Below are 19867 nucleotides of genomic sequence, written 5' to 3'. Positions count from 1 at the left end.
GTTCCTTTAAAAGCAGAAGTAAGACAGCGAAAGAACAAAGTGCATTTTCTACAAAGGCTCTCTTCTTTTATCAATGAAAAGAGAAACAACAACAAAAAAAAACATGCCTAGGCCCCCTCAAGCCAACTCTCTCTTCCTGGTGCTTTATTAGTGAGAACTGGGTCTTATGCACAGAAGCCAAAGAAAACAAATATCATTCAAAACAGGACAAGATAGCTCTTACTAGTTTAGATCAACCATGCTACGCTCCCAGGCAGAAATACATTTTCTTTCGAGGAAAAAAAAAAAAAAAAAAATGAGGTTCTATTAACCAGGGTAGTCTAGGGTTGTAGAAGCAATACACACTGCCTGCTACACTTTTATAAATATTATAGTAGTAATCTGAGCAAGATAAGCATACAAAGAGGGATTAATTCTAAATGGATGTTATGTAAAGGCATCATAGAAACAATGGCGCTTGACGTGCATTTTGCGTCGTGTTTTACTCCAAGAGTGATGAGGAGAATAGCAGTCCCAACAGTGGCAAAAGTATGATTAAATATAGTTTCAGTGGCAATAAGATATTAGCTAGTTTCTTGTTTCAAACATCCTCAGAGTTCAATCTATGCTTTGCCACCTACAATGGTTTCTGACTTTTTAGTCAGTGTCTGTATAATTTCAGAATTCTGTTTGGCTGCCAATAATAGAAGCCTGGGGAAAATGGCTTTAGAAAAATTAAGGTTTTATTTTTCTCACTTAAATAAAAATTTTGGAATCTGGCAGTCCAAGGCTGCTATGATGGTTCCAGCATGTCATCAGGAAGCTGGTCTCATTTCAGCTTTCTGCTCTACCATTCTTAAAGAGCAATGCAACTCTCCATGTTCGCAATTGGTTTTGGGAGCTCAAAGCCATCCCTGTCCAAAGCTTTTACAGGGCCTCCTATAAACAACCCTCAGTGACTTCTGCTTTTATATCCTTGGCCAGACTGTGTCATTTTACTATCCTAGAATGAAAAAAAAAAGTGGAGAAGTTTATTTCCTTAAATGTGCTGCTCTGAAAATACATAAGATTCTGTTATTAAGGGAAAAAATATATTGTGTATGCAATTAGAAGAAATATCTCTCATAGAGTCTCAAAAATATTAATATTCAATACTATTTACAAATAGTTTTTAAATATTCCTATGTATATGTTTCAAGATTTTTTAAATAATCATGCCTCCTACTGACCTTTCCAGTAATTAATTAACATTCAAACAACCATTAACTAAATTAATGTAGATATCATTCAGGGACTATTCTAGATTCTAGTGAAATAAGAGGAATATGATGCAGTTTCTACTCTAATGGTGTTCCCTCCGTGGTCCACTTTTTCTACATTCAGTTTCTGTCACAAACTTTCCCTAAATTCACAAGCGTTAATTTCAATGTATAGATTTGTACCTGGTAAACTTGTTTCCCAGTATCCTAGTCATTAAAATCCTACTTGTATTCTAGGAAATTACATGATCTAGTCAATCAGAGTTCATTCATCATCTTTCTGCCCTTCTCTTGGCATGTAATATGTATCTCTTTCTGACTTTTAAAAAATGTTTTTTGCCTTAAACATAACTGCTTGTGTCTTCTCCCTCTCACTGTATTTTGAACTTCTTGGGTCAAATTCTGAGTCTTATTCATCTTTGTATCTTTGCCAGTGCTTCAAAGTAAGTGTTCCATAAATGTTTGTAGGTAATTTTTGTAATCTATAGTTACCTTCTGTCATCACTAGATGGCAAGTCTGCTCTCTGGGGTTTCAAACTAATTAAGTTTACTCCCCTTTGTGCCTTGGGGAATTAGTTGGTATAAATGGTGATTCGTAGTTTGGTACAGCAAAAAGTAAAATATATGTCATTTAAGACAGTCCTAGTGATGTTTAGGTGAGGTTCAGTGTCAAAATTGGAGACTAGTGCAAACATGGCCAAGTAAAAAGCAATCCACAGACTTATTAGGATGATGGAAAGAGGTCCTTTTATGCTTTCACCCCACATATAGCTGATGTCCTTTGCAGAATATTTACCATCACTGGATATGCAAAACAAAACAAAACAAAATATTGCACATACTTCAGTAAATATTTTCCCAAATGTTATCATAATATAAGCAATGCGCTAACTATATATTTCCCAAATGATCAACTAAGACTGGTGTTTGAAAGTAACACTACTGGCTTATATCATTTTTATTTCTTAAGCTAGCCCAAGTACCTCAAAGTCCTCTATGAAACAGTGGCCAGAAATATTTTAGTCTCAACATCAGAATAACCAAGAGACGTTCCTACATTACAATTGTAATATTATATTTAATTGTGTAAATCCTTTCAACATAGTTTAAATGTCATGAACACAGGGACTACTCTTGCTTTGTTTACCTGTGCTCCCTGTGTCTAAGACATAACCAGGTGTACAGTGGGAGGTTGGTAAATGTTAAATATCAAGTGCCTTTAAAACAAGAGATTTTCTGACAAAGCAATTTTTGTGTTGAGATTATCATATTACAAAACAGACATTAACCATTAAACAACTTTAAATAACTAGCAAACAAAATTTATGAGGTAAAATAGGTACTTTTCCTATATTTTCCTCTAGTTATTAATGTGATAAATTTACCAGTAAAGCTGAATTTATTATTATCCCTTACGCCACTGAATTTTTAAAAATTAATGGAATAATCTTTTAAAAAATTGTCTTTCAAGATATTGCTTCCCTTGAGTTTTTTAGATTACTATGCCTTAAATATTGAATTAGATATGTTGCCTGCCCCCTCGAAATTGATAAAATGTGTAATAAACTATAATGTAACTCTACCAAAAATTAGATATATATTTAAAAAAATATGTCTAACTTGAATCTAAGCTCTTCAGGAAATATACATTTATTAAAACTTAACTCAACCAAGCACTAAAGAAACAGGGAATCTCACAAGCATTATCCAATGTAGTCCTTATAAAATAATTATGTTATCATTTCCATGCTTTATGTGAGAAATCTGAGACCTACTTCATATAACTTTTCAGTTTCAGTAAGTGGATAGGCAGTAATCTTGCATAACAGATTCTTAAATTCCATTAATTCTACATCTATAATTATCCAAGTGAAATTGGTGTAATGAGAATGAATTATTGAAAGTAATACGGGTTTTAATGTTTCAATATTCAATAGGTTTATAATTTACTGAAGGTTTATATAACCCTGAAGCCCTGTATTTACTTTTATTCTTTTTATATAAGTTGATTGTCCAAATATGTTGCTTCTTTGACATGATTATTCATGGAAAACAGAATTACACAACATACAGTGTTACAGACGTATTTGGTTACACTTCTAATAGTTCTACAGAGAATTATGTTATTTGTCTGTAAACTTTATTTTAGTTTATAAAATCACATTCCTAGGAAATCTGTTCTCCTATTGCCCAGTGATGTGTTCCTTAGAACAATGTTTTCTTAGGTACCTCATGTTTATTTCATTTGGGATTTTTTTTTTTTTTTTTTTTTTTTTGAGATGGAGTCTCGCTGTGTTGCCTAGGCTGGAGTGCAGTGGCACGATCTCTGCTCACTGCAAGCTCTGCCTCCCAGGTTCACGCCATTCTCCTGCCTCAGCCTCCCGAGTAGCTGGGACTACAGGCACCCGCCACCATGCCCAGCTAATTTTTTGTATTTTTAGTAGAGACGGGGTTTCACCGTGTTAACCAGGATGGTCTTGATCTCCTGACCTCGTGATCCACCCGCCTCGGCCTCCCAAAGCGCTGGGATTACAGGCGTGAGCCACCGCGCCCGGCCTCATTTGGGAATTTTAATAGTGTTTTTAATACTATGGTTTCCTTTGTTATATGTAAAAAAAATTAAACGTCAAAAAATTCAGGAAAAGCAAAAAGTATGCCAACTAATAAAACAGATATCTCAAAGGCATTTTCTAAACTAGAAATAATAAGGAATAAAATAAATGATAACAACATAAAAATAAAATGTAGCCCAGAAAACAGAGGTAAGCAAAACAATAACTATATGAGAGAGAGAGAGAGAGCTGAGAATATCCAAGACAAGAACATTTCAGGCAGATGAAGCATACTTGCAAAAACCCTATGGTTCTTAGCCTGACGTACAGAAAGATCACTTTGGAAGTCAGAGGAATAGACAGCAGTAAGTTCAGGAATGGAATGTCAAGAGCTCAGTTTCGAACATGGGAAATTTAGATACCAAACAAGACATAAAATTGGAGAGAGGGGTGAGGTAGGCAGGTGAGTATATGACTCTAAATTTCATGCCCACAAATTAATTTTCTTTGATATTGGTTCAATTACTTGCCTAGTCACTGTCTAGATACATTATATCTATTTGACTTTAATCAAGGAGAGTGAGATGATTGTTTAGCATAACAGAAAAGTAGTAAATTAAATACATAGAAAGCTTTCCCTAACTTCTCCATGTATAGTTGATTACCACTCCCTTTTACCAATACTGTACCCTGTACAAACCTCAGTTTCAGCATATGCCACTCAGTTTCTTAAGTATTTATTTATCCATCTACCTTGCTACTGCAAGAATTCTGAAACCAGGAATTCGTTTTTCTTTTGTTTTCCTTTTTATCTTCTACGTTTAGAACAGGTAATAGGTAGTAAGTAGTAGTCTGTTAAGCTGAAATGAAATATTTTTCAAGCTAATCATACTGAGAAATGTAGCTCAAGATATATAAAGTTAACATAGAGTAACATAGAAACTAACATAATGGAAGTATTTCCTTTAATTATTTTAAAGGAGTGTCAAACCTTGATGTCCTTTTATCCCAATTTCTGGTATAGGTATATTTTTTACCAAAACATTATTTTAAAAAAATCTACTAGGATACATATTTGCACTTGTTCTAATATATGGTATTTATATACAACTTGATATCATTTCTTTTTTTGCTCTGTTGCACGTGTATACCAAAAATGAGCTCAAAAAGATAAAAATAGTTAACTGCAGCGATTTACACTAATAAAATTTGCTGTGAGGGTTTTAAAAGCAATTCAATTACTGGAAAATATAAATGAGGAAATGCATATATTGATTTTTCACAGAAGTCTATATAACAGAATAGTTGCTTAAAAGGATTTACTTTAATAAAATAAAAATGATTTATGAGGAGATTTTTGTCAAGGCTATTAAAAGTCAAAATATGTATTTTCTTAAATTTCCCTTAAAAATATTTCTATATCTTGAAGGTGCACCAATTTATAATAGAAACGATCATTTACATAGGCAAAGTCTGTTTATATATACTATAACCCAACGACTTTTAAGATAAAAAATGGCAATTGCTACTTATCATCATCAAAACTTACCACTTTACAAATATTATTCAATCTTTAAAAAATCATGCAGGCAAGGTTTTATTATTTTGTTTTAGAAATGAGAAAATAAAAAATAGTGACAAATAACTCTTCCACATTATCATTGTTAATTAGTGGCAACAATTATCCCTTCCAAACACTCTCTGTATACAGTTCCATTAAATGCTGTTATTGAAACACAGTATTATACACCTGAGATTTGTTTTAAAAATTTGCTTTCTATTTGACCACTGTGCACAATGTAATACTATCCACTTCGTTTTTGATGGGTTTCTTGAATAAACTGTATGTGTAGACATATAATTAGAAGATGTTTGACTGAAAAGAACAATATTGACAAAGCAAATATGCTCAGATAGTCCAGGATGATGAAAAGCCTAGTTTGAGAAAAACGTTAACAGATTAAAAAAAAAAAAAAAAGGATGAAATGCTAATTTTGATATTTGCAGTCTGCCATATACTTTTGTGTTAGGTATAAGCACAATTAATTTTGTAGAGAAAGTCCTAAAGTGGAATGTCTAGGTAAAATATATGTAAGCTAAAATTTTAATGATGTCATAGAATGTTCTAAAAAGACTTTATTTATAAACTCATACTCTCACAAGCAGAGCATAAGAATGCCAGTATCTGTGCATCCTCTTTAAAATGGATGATAATTAATCTTTTACTTTGGCTACTTCGCTGGTTAAAAGAAAGTCTAATTATTGTTTTAATCAATGTCTTCTGATTTACTAATGAGTTTAAAAATCTATTCAAAGATTAGCCATCCATATTTCTTTTTCTGCAAATTTCTTATTTGTTTATCTTGCACATTCTTAATCAAGTTATAAGATTTTTCTTACTGTATTTTATACAATCTTTTTATTATTAATGATATTTCTTTTTCTGTAATAAATATAGGCTGTCACTTATCTGATATAATAAAGAAATGATTCATTTTATATAGTTAAATCTGTCTTTTCTTCATAATCAGGTATATAGGCATTGTTTTGGGGTTGGTTTTTGGTTGTTGAGAACTTTTTATTGCAAAGATCATAAAAAATTTGTCTACATTTTCTTTCAAATTATTCTAGGTTTTATCCTAGCTTGTATTATTAATTACTGTGTAAATTATTCCCTAGAAGAGTATAATATAGTCATTCTTCCTCTTTGGTCCAGATTTTCTAATATTATTTGATGACCAGGTTATGTTTGCCCACTGATTTAAAGTGTCACTTCATTTGTAGACTTAAGTTTGATTTATATGCATGTGTGTCACTGTCTTGACTCTGTTCAGTTGACATATTTCTTTATTTTTGAATGTTATTTTCATCATTGTGACTTTGTAGGGCAAGTAGTCTTCTGATTGCCTGGTACCAATATGGATGATCTTCACTTACTAGTTGTTTTTAGTTAAATTATACCAGCCTAGCAGCAATAAAATTTAAATTTCAGTTACCACAGTATATCAACTATAAAAAAAAATTGAACAAAGCATAAACTTTGCTGCTAACATCCCATTCCACAAATTACAATGCAAATAACAGGAACATCATGATCAGTGACCAATCGCATCACTTCTTTCAGAATCTGCCAGTGTTTGGTCACTGCACATTTGTTAGTTCATAAACCAACAGCAAAGCATGTAGTTGCACTGTCTGTTTATTCCCCAGTAATACATTCATATGACACTTTATGAAATAGTTAATCAAGAGAGTAAAGCAGCAAAAGTGCAGCAAAGAAATTAAAAGTGATAAGACTGAAAGTGAAATTAGATGTGTTTAAAATTTTTTAAACACATCCTGGTAACAGGAGACACCACAACCCCCACAGACACTTTGGCTGGCAGAGAGAGCTGTTTAGATAGGTAGCAGGATCAGAACTCTAGCCTGATTCTGTTACTGTCTGGATGTGGAGCAGGACCATCTGTAGTGGAGCACAGCCAGGGACTCCCATCTCCCAAGGGTTGCCACGCTCCTCTAGGAGACTTTACCCTGAGGGTGACAGCCAGATCTGGGCAGAGTAGGGTGGTTCTGCACATGTGATGGGGCCAGTCTGATCTGAGGGATCCCTGTCTGCTATCCTCTCCCAAGGCCCCAACCTGGCCATGTCCACTTGTAGCCTCAGATGTCGAACCTGGGTGCTTCCTGGAGGTTCTCAGCAGAGCACCTATGCCAGCAGACAGCACCTGGCTATCAGAGAGCTCCAGTAGAGTGGCCTCAACCAACGTGTGTCTACTCATACTTTCCTTCTACCACGGCCTCCCCTGCACAGCTTTGTTGGTAGGCACTTGCTCGTGGCCACCTCCACACCACTTTGTCAGCACACCTGCACAGGTTGTCCTTGCCTCCCCTCCCCGACCAGCACGCATGTGTGAGTGCTCCTTGCCACCCATCACCTCAAATGCTCAAACACGGGAACTAGTCAGGCTGCCACTGCTGGCAAAAACACGGACACAGATGCCACCATCCCTGCCTATGTTGCCACTGCTGCCAGTGTGAATGCATGCATGGAGGCCAGCAGCCCTGTGACAACCGGTATCTCAACCATGCCATGGCTGCCACTGGCACAAGTGTGAGCATGGACACTGGCAACCATAACCCAGCCAGTGTCTCACTCATACCATGCCGCTGGAGTGAGCATGGGCAGGAACACTGTACCCTGCTCCTGCTGCTTTCCCACCACAGCAAATGTGCTTGCACCCCACTTCAGTGTCACAATTGCTGGCACATGAAAGCAAGCACAGATCATCCTGCCAGCGCCCTGGTGAAGGCTTCGGCTGGCACAATCCATCGGAGTGTTTTCGTCAGCAGATGGGGAACACCTCAGACCCTCAAATGCAACAGATTCCTAACCTCCAGGGGCCAGAGAACAAAGCCAGGAGCACATTACCAACTCCCCAGAGTTAGAGGATGCAGCCCAGGAGTACTAAGCTGAGCCTTCGCCCCTTATATGTCCTAGGAATAAAGCTAGTCATCTGAAACCACCTTATACCAAACAAGAGCAGCAAAGCAAAGCAAAGCAAAACAAAAACAAAAACAAAACAACAACAACAACAACAACAACAAAGGCCATTCAAAGGAGAGTAACTTCAAAGATTGGAGGAATATCAGGCCACTTGGAAAAGGCAGAACCAGTGCAAGAACTCTGGCAACTCAAAAATCCTGAGTATCTTCGCACCTCCAAACAACTGCACTCATACCCCAGAAACAGCAATGGTTCTTAACCAGCCTGAACTGGCTGAAATGACAGAAATATAATTTCATAAAATAGATAGAAATAAAGTTTAACAAGATTCAGGAGAAAGTAGAAACCCAATCCAAGGAATCTATGGAAAACAATAAAACAATACAGGAGCTAAAAGACAAAATGGTTATTTTAAGAAAAAAAAACCTGATCTGATAGAGCTGAAAACTCACTTCAGGGATATTATAATACAATCACCAAGTACTAACAGCAGAATCAACTAAGTTGAGGAAAGAACCTTAAAGTTCAAAGACCAGTTATCTAAAATAACTCCATCTGATAAAAAATTTAAAAAATGAATAAAAGCAATGAACAAACCTTTAGGAAATATGGGATAATGTATAGAGACCAAATCTACGATTCACTGCAAGAAGAGAGAAAGCAACCAACTTGGAAAATATGTTTTGGGATATCATTCATGAAAATTTCCCCAACCTTGCTAGAGAGGCCAACATTCAAACTCAGGAAAAGCAGAGAATCCCTATGAGATACCATACAAGAAGACCATCCCCAAGACATGTAGTCATCGGATTCCCCAAGGTCAAAACAAAAGAAGAAATGTTAAAGGCAGCTAGAGAGAAGGGGCAGGTCACCTCCAAAGGGAACCCCACCAGGCTAACAGCAGAACTTTCAGCAGAAACACTACAAGCCAGAAGAGATTGGAGGCCTAGATTCAGCATTTATGAAGAAAAGAAATTTCAACCAAGAATTCCATATCCAGCTATACTAAGCTTCATAAGCAAAAAATAAACATGATCTTTTCAGACCAGGAAATGCTAAATTCATTACCACCAGAGCTGCCTTAAAATAAGTTCTTAAAAGTTCCTAAATTTGGAAAGAAAGAGCATTACCAATCACCGCAGAAACACATTTAAGTACATGGACCATTGACATTATAAAGCAACCACACAATCAAGTCTGCATAATAAGCTAAACAACATGATGATAGGATCAACTCTGAATGTATCAATATTGACCTTGAATGTAAATGGGCTAAGTGCCTCAATTAAAAGGCACAGAATGGCAAGTTGAATAAAATAGTATAACTCAATGGTATGCTGTCTTCAAGAGATCTATCTCATAGGCAATGATACCCACAGGCTCAAAGTAAAGGGATGGAGAGAATTCTATTGAGCAAATGGAAAACTGAAAAAAGCAGAAGTTGCTATTTCAATGTTAGACAAAACAGGCTTGAAACCAACAATGGTCAAAAAAGACAAAGAAGGGTATTATATAATGGTAATGGAGTACTATAAATTTAAATGGAGACAACAAAGACATGATGATACCTGGGCCTAAATGAAGTTATAAACAAATCTTATCAAAAATGTCTCATGAATATTTTTTAAAAGTTCTTAAGTTGCTATACTATAAACAGAAAATTGGTGAATCATATTGTTCAAATATTGTAGAAAGCGTAAAAAGAAAAGTTGAGGTGGGTGCAAGTTTATTATTATAATTACTATAGATTTTTACCATTAAACAGAAAAAGGAAATACATTTAATTACAAGAGACACTGTTAGAATCAACTAAATATTAAAGTTGAGCTGTCATTATTTCTCCAATATCAATATTCCTACTACTGTTTTATTACTTTTTATTATTATTATACTTTAAGTTTTGGGATGCAAGTACAGAACGTGCAGGTTTGTTACATAGGTATATATGTACCATGGTGGTTTGCTGCTCCCATCAATGCATCATCCACATTAGGTCTTTCTCCTAATGCTATCCCTCCCTTTGCCCACATCCCCTGACAGGCTATGGTGTGTGATGATCCCCTCCCACTTATGAGTGAGAATATGCGGTGTTTGGTTTTCTGTTTTTGTGTTAGTTTGCTGAGAATGATGGTTTCCAGCTTTATCTATGTCCCTGCAAAGGACATGAACTCATTCTTTTTCATGGCTGCATAGTATTCCGTGGTGTGTATATGTGCCACATTTTCTTTATCCATTCTAACATTGATGGGCATTTGGGTTGGTTCTCAAATATTTCACACTATAATTCAAAATAATAACACCTTGTCATTTCTTTCTCTTGATATACATTTTCTTCCTCTTATAAATAGTCATTTCTGCCCAGTAAGACACATTGTATTACTGGAAAATATTCACAATATATTTATGGCTACAAATTTCACACTATTGTCTATCTTTCTCACTCAAAATCTAAAAGGATTTTTGCTATCAAGGCATACTGAAGACAAGAAGGGAATGCTAATTTTAATTAAAATACCATATTTCTATGAAGACAGCTATCTAACAGAGTTTGAAGAATAATTCTCTTAACTCTTTCTCATTTTCTCTCCATCTCTATCACACACCCAAGGGTGCATGCACACACAAATGTGCATACACGCATATGACATTACCTAACCTATCTATCTTTCTAAGATACTTAAAAAAGGAGACATTAAAATAAACATTGATAAAGCAGGGGTTGGGATCCTTTCATAAAACATTCAACTAAAAGTACTTTCTGGAATTTCCGTTATCGAATATTTAATTGATAAAAATTCAAGAGCAATGTTTTTTGCTTCTAAATAAGTATAAATATTTTTGTCATTTAACCCTGATCCCAGTTTATGAGGGGAAAATATCCATCCTTTTAATACTTGTAATATAAGCTTCATTTTTTATTTCTGTTTATCTCTCAGACTTACTTCATTTCACACTTCAGTAAGGAAACATTAATTCCTTACTTAAGACCTTTCAAAACAAAATTTTTAATAATATCCTTTCAATCTACTTATGAGGTAGCCTGAAATTAATGTTTCTTCTACATGACTAGGCCTAGGGATATAGGAGAAGAAAAATAATCCCAAACCATAAGGAAATTGGTCTCTAACTTCTTAAATTTAAGGTAAAGCACTATCCTTAACTTTAAATAGAATCAAATATGACTGCTATTTTTTTCACAACAAAACTCTTCTTATTAAATCTTTATCTTTTTTCATATTTTAGATTAATAAAACATGAGAATTTATTACAACTTTCTGAAATTTCACTTATTACACTATTCTTCAAAATAAATATATGATGCAAATTCTTGAATAATGCAATTATTTTCTTCACAATTTCTTCAAAATTGATTTTCAAAGAAAATCAATTATTTTCTTCAAACACAATTTTAAAGAAAAGGCAAAATGAACCATAATTTTTTATACATATTTATTTGTAGTTCATAAGTCTTGGATTACTATTATTGCTCTATTAAGCAAAAATATAGTTGTCAACATTTGTGATATATTTTACTTCTATGAGAATTTCAACAAAGATTCATATATTCTTTATATCAAAAAATACATGATATGCTAATTTAATATGTTAAAAAGCCTGCTCAGGCATTTTATTAAGACTGACATATCAAATAATGTAAATATATCATTTCAAATGAGCTGTGAATCTAGCCCAAACATTGACAAATAAATATAATGAAAATTAAAGTCATTTGTGATTTAAAATAATACTTAGTGTATAAACTTGGTTGTACTTCCTAAAATTTAACATGTAAATTATCACCAAAGGAAAAGAACTACATTTTAAACAAAGCTTTTTAATAAGGTTACATTTAAAACATGGATGTTCATAATTATTGCACTTAACCTGTGAGTCATCATCTTAATTTATTCAACAAGGCATAAGGAAACATTTACCATTACTTATGTAAAAGACAACTTCACTTTCTCATACATTGTGTGTGTGTGTGTGTGATCAAACATTTACTAAAAAAAAAAAAAAAAAAAAAAAAAAAAAAAAGATTGTAACTTTGTGACCAGTTAGAGAAATGTGTGACCCTGTAGGAGGGACATCTATAGATAGAAGCCGTGTGGGATTTTGGAAATAATAAGAATTTACTTTTAATTATAAACAAATTTAAAGAGATCAAGCAGGCACAATTAGCAATTCACTTTGTTAGAAGTTGCTAAGCTGTTGCCAACCGTTTTGTCGATTTGCTTCTTTAAACTAAAATAATCTTCCTGTACTGTAGTGTATGACAGTTGTGGTATGTGTGAATCTTCATAACTATGATTTTATACATCTAGTATTCTAAAATAATAAACTTCTATTCTTCACAAAAGAAATGCAATCAACTAAAAACTAGCAATTTTTGATAAACATTCTTTTCTTTGAAAACACATCTTTCACATTATTCAATAAAATTTAGAACCCCATGCATTTTTTAAGTCTCTCATCTTCCCCTTTTATCATTTGCCTTCTTTCCTTCTTTTATCAGAAGCCTTTTTCTGCTCTTCCTGCCCTGCCTATGTGGACATCTTCAGGCCTTGCTGATGACACACAAGATTTGTAACTCCACACACTGCAGTGGTATGAACTTGGGACTGAATGAGGCTAAAGTCAATGCATTCATTGGCCTCAAGAGTAGCTAAAATGTTCATCCCTGTTTCTTAAACATTTGGAAATTTAGACCATAGATAAAAATCCTGACAATACCTCTAATGATTATTGAGAAACTAACTGATCAGCATTTCTCTGCCATTTTCCTTATTACTCACTGTGAACTGAGACTCAAAAGTGAAGTGTAACTTACTAGTTCTAAAACTCTCCCATACGAATGATTTTACTGTTCTTTAAAACTGAGAATAGAAGGGGCTGAGGAGTAGAAAGTTGTATTTAAAAAAACATAATTTTATATTAAATTTGGTCATATATATATATATATAATTACCTTATTTTAATAGTCTTGTGTTCCATTCATTTTCCAAAATGAATAGAGAGAAGAGTAGAAATAAAGAAAAAAGGATGGCTACATAGCAAATATAGATATAATTATATGAAATTACGTTTGGCTTAAAGCTGCTTCTGTACTTTGAATCCCTACATAGCAACCCACAATCTAATTAAGTATGAAAACTGCAAGCTAACTTAAGAGTATAATCTTGTAACAAATGGCTGAGTTTCAGCCAATCATAGCAGCTGAGTTTCAGACAATGATTAGCTGCCAACAGATCACATCATTTTCACATAAGGCATATTCGTTACCATACCATGCCCAAATAAGGCAAACACTGAGCTGTAACCAATCAAGCTGTTTCCATACCTCACTTACTTTTTCTGTCTATAAATACTGCCTGCCCACCTTGCTGATTAGATAGAGTTATCTCAATCTCTTCTGGTTCTGAGGGCTGCCCAATTCATGAATTATTTTTTTTGCTCAAATAAATTGTACGAACCAAAGTTTTTATTTTATTATCAAAGCTATAAAAAAACTGAGGAGAAAACAGTTGCTAAAAAGATGAAAGAAAAACAACATGAAAACCTTTAAAATTAGCAAAAGTCAGTTTATAACAAAGTCACTTACTTCAATGACGAACTATTTATTTTAAGAGACCCTTTTCAGTACACACTTTATACAAGAGAACATGCTCAAATATGAATATATTTACAATCCTTGCAGGGCAGGTAGAAGACTACATATTTTTTAAATTTAATATAAAAATATTTATATTACCCAATCAAAAATATGAAGCATGATATTTAACACTATTAAATCCTTACTATTGTTTTTATTGACATGAATGGTTAGAAAGTTATTCCATTCTGTATTATCTTGTAAAATCATTCCATAACATATTTCCTCCCAAAAATTAACATACAAATATGTTAGCATCTGTCATTGAACTTCTACAATATATAAAATGAAGTGTTTCCTTATGATGTTATTTAAGGATAAAAATATGGCTTTCTGTGATAAAATAAATGACACAATATGTCTCTGTAGGTTTTAATCAATACAGTTTATACTGCAAAGTATAGTGTTAGTACACAAATATTTCTATGTTAGGAATTATCAGAGAAGAAATGTTATAATGTCCCTTTAATAAATAATCACAATCAGCAGCTCAGCATGGAAAATTGTTGTCTTGCTAGGGAACAGAACAGCAGAAGTTCTAATCTGTTGCAAGCTGCTCTCTCAAAAACACATTATTCATGATTTCTTGTGATAGATGTGGTCTGTCCTCTGTTACAAAATCATGGCATTGTTCTTGATAGCTTCTTTCTTTTAGAAAACAAGTAAATTTAGTCGCACATTTCAGAAATAAAATTATTAAACTAAAATATACTGAGTTTTGCATCTGGAATTCTTTTCAGACTAATTTTCTGAAATGTTTCTTGTCTCTTAATGACACCACTTTTTATATTTGTATATTCCATTATAATTATCATTAGAATTGTATATATAGCAGAAAAAGGTTGCTTCAGCTTTCTTTGCTTTTATAAACGATCTCTCTTTCGGTAAAAAGACCACTAATTATATGTCACCTTAATCATCATACTTACATGAAAGTAAAAAGAAACTTTCTGTTTTGGTTTTAGTTGTGTCCTGATCTATTCAAAGAGACTGAAAGATGCATTAATAACAAAACTGTTTAAGTCTTAGTGTTGGAAAGCAAGCATAATGTCAATTTGTATGTAAAATACTATATTTATGTAGTATCTTATATGACAAAATATCATTCTCCTTTTTATTTTGTCCTCAATATGGTGCTTAGTGCATTGAATCATGCCTGTAATCACAGCACTTTGGAAGGCCAAGGTGCATGGATTGCTTGAGCCCAGGAGTTCAGGATGAGCCTGGGAAACATGGTGAAAACCCATCTCTACAAAAGGTACAAAAATTAGCCAGATGTGGTGGCACCTGCCTATAGTCTCAGCTGCTGGGGAGGCTAGGTGGGAGGTTAAACTGAGTCTGGGAGGTCAAAGCTGCAGTGAGTCTTGATCATGCCACTGCACTCCATATGGGTGACAGAATGAGACCCCATCTTAAAATAAAAAGTGTATTCTTTCTCTTTACATTTCTCTCATTGTAAATGTGAACACTTCATGGAGACTAAGCAACACAGAAAATAATAAAGTATTTATAAATCATTTTTCCCATGAAAATGTTCATCAACAAGGATTGGGTGTTGATTTAATCCTGTTTGTGTTTAGAACCCTAACTTCTGAATTGCGATAAAATATTATTGTGATTATAACCTTTATTTTCTCCTCCTTAACAAATTAGTCTTGCTTGACTTAATATACATATGGTATTTTGTTTATTGCAAGGTAGGTTACATCTGCAGATCAAACTTTTAAGGATTATACATAATTTTTGTATTCAGAATAATTTAAATGAAAATATGAACAAAGCGTTAATATTTGTAATAAATAATTTATCCTCATTTATTTTCACAACATTTTGCAAATGGATAAATGAATTATATATCTACATATTTCCTTTATACAGTTTCAATATTAACCACTTTCATGTTTCCCAGAATTCCTTGTGATACTTCTCCAATCTTCAAGAAGGGAATACTGGCTAAATATCATAAAAATATTGTAAAACTTACATAAATCCATTTATCATTTTGAAAATAATTGCTAGTTTAGCTTGGTCGATAAGAGCAGGGTAATGATGAGTTAAGATTTAATATGCACATGGATCTATTAAGTTTATACATAAAATAAACTTACACTGTGTACCTAAACTGTTTAAATACTATATGTGAGAATAGAAAAGAAATAGCCTACCTAAATCTATCACCACTAAAAAAATAAATCAACATACTTACACTTGTTTTGTAAAGGGTTTTCACATTTATTATTTCATGTGAGCTATATGACACTTCTTGAGTTACACAATACATTACTGTCCTTGTAGGTTGAATAGACTGAAACAGAAACTTCAAGTAACTTTCTCAAAGTCACATAGATAATCAGTTGAGGAGGAAGAACTATCTCCATGGTCTATAAAATATTATTATCATCATTTGTGGAAGTGGAAGTAATACTTGCTGTTTGAGCTGACATGTATTTTACCTACTAAAAAGGAGTTTCAGATCTATTTTGGAGAGATAATAGAATCGAATAAGATACTCTAAATATTTAAAACTAGATGCAACTCATAGTAAGAAGAATTGTTACCAAGAATTGACTGGAGGATATTGACAGTTAATCTTAATTTTAATGAAGACAAATAGGATTATGAGAAGAACAATGGTCTTCAAAAATGCAGAATAAACAAGAAATTACATGGAGACTACATGACAGCACTCACCCACAACCAAAACCAAAGTACGCTATCTAACTAACACTGTAGACACATGTATAGAAAAAAAAAAAAGTGTTTCTCATTGGGCGTGGTGGCTCACAACTGTAATCCCAGCACAGTGGGAGGCCGAGGTGGTGGATCACTTGAGTCTAGGAGTTTCAGACCAGCCTGGCCAACATGGTGAAATCCGATCTCTACTAAAAATACAAAAATTTCGCCAGGCATAGTTGCTCATGCCTGTAATCTCAGCTACTTGGGAGGCTGAGAATTGCTTGAATCCAGGAGGTTGAGGTTGTGGTGAGCTGAGATCACACCACTGCACTCCAGCCTTGGTGAAAGAGCAAGGCTCTATCTCAAACAATAAAAAATAAAAATTATTTCCTATGAAATTTACTCCACAAAATTGAAAGAAATAACTGTTATGTTGGATGTACAGATACCAACATAAAGACATAAGAGACATGGAAAAGCAAGAAAAGATGACACCTCTGAAGGAATAAAAGGTATCCTGTGCCAAAATCCAAGGAAAATAAAATATATAAAATGCCTGGAAAGGAATTCAAAATAGTGATTTCACAGAAACTAAGAAAGATACAAGAGAATACAGATAGGCAATAAAAACAAATTTTAAACAATCATGATCTGAATGAGAAATTCAACAAAGAGATATCATTAAAAAAAGATATACTGGAAATTAAAAATTCAATGAATGAAATAGAAAATATAATATAAAGCTTCAACAATAAAGTATATTAATCAGAAGAAACAATTTCTGAACTTGAAGACAGGTGTTTTGAAATAACCCAGTCAGATTAAAAAAATAATCAAAAGAATTAAGAAAGCCTATGGACATACTGGACACAACCAACTGAACAAATATGAAAATCTTGGGAGTTCCAGGAGGAGAGGAGATGGGAAAGGGCACAGAAAACCTGTCTGATGAATAGTAGTGGAAAACCTCCTTATGTCTTATTTATTTCTGATAATTTTCCTTATGTGATATGAATCTAAAATGCTGCATTATTGAAATATCCTTTTTCTCGACAAATAACTTCTCTCATGAAATATGGCACCAAGAACTTCCTTCGCTTTAGAATAATTACTATTTGAAGATACTTAGTAAAACAGTCACACTTCTTATGTTATTTCCTTGAATGATTCCAAATATCTATTTTTCGCTAGACTATAGATGAGACTAGGATTTATTCTTAATCCAAATTCTTGATTTGGTTAGGTAAAACAATGAATAAATGATGACCAGTATTTATAAGTCCCTGAAATTAAAAAGATCAGACAAAAATTGTAATTTAGCCAAGTATAATACTGCAAAAATAATGTATTTCATATGTAAAATTTAAATCTCCAGAAATTAGTGTTACATAAAGCTGTATAAAAAGTATATTCATCATGATTTCATAACTTCACGAAATATGACGGTTTGGGGAAAAAATAAGAGTAAGAAAATATGTGGTCACTATAATGTCATCTCTAAGGTATTATCTTTTATTGACTTGAAGATGGAACAACAATTTATAGGATATCACTTTCAAAAAACACTGCTTCTAATTCCCACCCCTCCCATTAGCTCTTAACAGGCCTTTTCAAAAGTCTTATCCTGTAAACTATCAATACAAAAAAAAAACCATGTTATGTTTTAAAAACAAATTGGTAATGTGTTCTGAATGGAAGGGATTGGAATGGCATTTGGGATTAACTTTCCTACATTTTTAGAGGTCTTTTACTAAATTCCCAAAATGTTATATTTAAAGTTTTTACCAAAAAGGTAAAATCAGTAGTGCACATAACTTAATATAGCCATGTACAGCTTGCCTCTTGACATACAGAAGTGCTCAATATATTTTAAGGAACAAAGGAATGGATAGAGAAAGGAAAGAAGGAAGGCAGTGAGGGAGAGAAAGAAACATTTGTCATATACAAAAAATATCTTCTATATTGCAAAGATTTTTGGTTCTGCCAATTTGTTGCTCTGCCATTTTATTTCAATAATTTATGTTTATATATGATATATTTAATATTTATAGGATATTAAAATATATATGTAAAGTATATTTTACATATATACATGCATATATATTACATATACATTTTACATATATATTTCAAAATATATATTTTGAAACATATATATTTCAAAATATATATGTTTTGAAATATATATGTAAATATATATATATTTTGAAATATATATGTAAAATGTATATGTATTTTAAAATATATTTTACATGTATATTTTTAAATTACATTTCTAAGATACATAAGTGAATTAAATTGTTTTCTATGTAGAGTGTTTTACAGCTATATAGCTCTGTTTCTTTGTGTGTGTTTTTGTTTGCTTGTTAAAAATTTCTGCCTTGATGTCATCGGTTAAGATATGATTACAGAAATAGCCAAGATGGCCAAGTAGACACAACCAGAAGGATCTCCCACTGAGAAACCAGCAGATAAAGTAGACTGACACACTACCAGCAGATCTTAGGAAGAAAGGCATGAGAGTGGACAGAGTGGGGACACACACCCTGAAGGGACTGAAGGATAGAGAAGCTGGGAACGTGGGGCTGCTGAACACCAGGACTATTCCCTGGCCCTGAGGTGCTCCTAAGTAAGAGGTGAGTTAAATAGACATGAATGGCTTAGTCTCATCAGGTACCTCAGAAATCAAAGTTGCAGGAAACCCGACTACTCCCACGAACATTTGTACTGTCAGGGAGAGCTGCAAGGAGAGTCAGCAGAGACAGGACTCCAGCCTGTGTGGAAGCCCGAGGGTTTGGTGTAAGAATGACTGCATTAGAATATGCCCAGTAGGCCGGGCGCGGTGGCTCAAGCCTGTAATCCCAGCACTTTGGGAGGCCGAGGCGGGCGGATCACAAGGTCAGGAGATCGAGACCACAGTGAAACCCCGTCTCTACCAAAAATACAAAAAATTAGCCGGGCACGGTGGCGGGCGCCTGTAGTCCTAGCTACTCAGGAGGCTGAGGCAGGAGAATGGCGTGAACCCAGGAGGCGGAGCTTGCAGTGAGCCGAGATCGCGCCACTGCACTCCAGCCTGGGCAACAGCGTGAGACTCCGTCTCAAAAAAAAAAAAAAAAAAAAAAAAAAAAAAAGAATATGCCCAGTGATGCTTATCCCCCAAGGCTCAACATGCTCCTTTAGGGAATTTTGCCTTTGTTGACTGGTAGACCTGGACAGAACAGGGCTGTCTTGTCCATGGGATGGG

Source organism: Macaca mulatta, chromosome 14 (genome assembly GCF_049350105.2).
Source record: "Macaca mulatta isolate MMU2019108-1 chromosome 14, T2T-MMU8v2.0, whole genome shotgun sequence".
Lineage (NCBI taxonomy): Eukaryota > Metazoa > Chordata > Mammalia > Primates > Cercopithecidae > Macaca > Macaca mulatta.
The sequence above is the reverse complement of the archived record's forward strand: the minus strand, read 5'-3'. Positions refer to the sequence as shown.